Genomic DNA, 1,370 nt, shown 5'->3' with positions numbered 1-1,370 from the left:
CGGCCGCCTTGCGCTCCGTGGCCCCGCCGCGAAGACGACGGGAAGGAAGGGGAAGCGGCTGGGAGCTTGGTGCGGCGTCGAGCGGCCCGGCCCGCCTCCCCTCTTTCTGTATCGCGTGGCAATAAAGCGAGCTGTACTTGGTGTGGTTTCCTTGCGAAGGAGCAAAATTACCTTTTTTTTGCTGCTTGAACGGATCCCGTCTGCCTTTTCCGGCTTTTCCTTGGCCGCGTGGTGGCGGGGGGAGAGGAGCCAGCTGGACGGTGTCGCGCTGGGACCTCGCTTTCCATCCGCAGTGGGGTAGCTAAAAAAGTGATGGCTAACAGTTTAATACTTTTGTGGCTGCTTTTTTTTTTTTTTTTTTTTAACCTGTAGCGTCGTTTTTTGCTCTTTATGCTGGTTTGGCTTTTTTTTTTTTTTTCCCCCCCCTCCCTCCTTGTCCTTAAATTGAATAATGAAAACAGTCTGCGAAGGGGGGATTTTGCTCCTTGCTGCGGTGAAGTCATGGAAGGTCTTAGCTGTTTGGCTGCCGGCGTCCGTCGGGCCGTCTTCCAGGGAAGATGAGGTTGTTCCTAGAAGAGCTTTGGAGAAGCCTGCCTTTTTCCAGCGAACCCGCATCTAAATCATCCGCGAAAGGACAGCCGGAGGCAAGGCTGAGTCACGCCGAGGGCAAGGCGGGAGGAGCGAAGCTGCCCGTGGGCCTCCGCGGGAAGGAAGGGGGTCCGCCGAAAGGGGTCCCGCGGCCGGGCCGCCACCTCGTGCCTCTGCTCCGGAGCTGGCCGTTTCCGCCGCGCTTTTCTCTCAAAACGGCTCCCCGTGCCGCAGCCGGCGGGCGGGCGGCGGGTGCGAAACCGCGGGGGCTCCGCGGCGCCCTTCATAAATCCTGCTTGTAGCCAAAAGGCCGCTTGGTGTCCCATCCCCTTAACCAAGCCGCCTTCGTTTGCCTCCCGCGTGCCCGGCAGGGTTTTCTGCCAAAAAGGCTCGGCTGGACGGTCGGGAGGGGCCAAGCTTTGCTCCCAGCGGCGCGTTTAGGAGCCGGGTGGCGAGCCGCTCGTGTGAAAGCGCGGTAGAAACGGGCGCGATTCGGGCGAAGCAGGGCGTCGGGTTGGAGCCGGGCCCGCGGGCCGCTCGGGAAAGGCCGAGGGGAGGCTGTCGGAGGTGCTTTTTTTCTGGGTTTTGGTCTTTTTTAAGACCAAACTTTTTTTTTTTTTCCCCCCCCCGTGCAATTGCAATTTTGGCTCGCTAAGGGCGTTTTACCACGGCCTTCAGCCGCCGCGAGGTTCGGGGCCAGCTCGGCGCGTAGGAGCCGTCGACGTGGGAAAGACCGATTCACCCTGCGGCCGGCTCGGAGGAGCAAAAGCTCCCTGAGCGCG

The sequence above is a fragment of the Struthio camelus genome, chromosome 30, assembly GCF_040807025.1.
Source record: "Struthio camelus isolate bStrCam1 chromosome 30, bStrCam1.hap1, whole genome shotgun sequence".
In the NCBI taxonomy this organism is placed as follows: domain Eukaryota; kingdom Metazoa; phylum Chordata; class Aves; order Struthioniformes; family Struthionidae; genus Struthio; species Struthio camelus.
The sequence above is the reverse complement of the archived record's forward strand: the minus strand, read 5'-3'. Positions refer to the sequence as shown.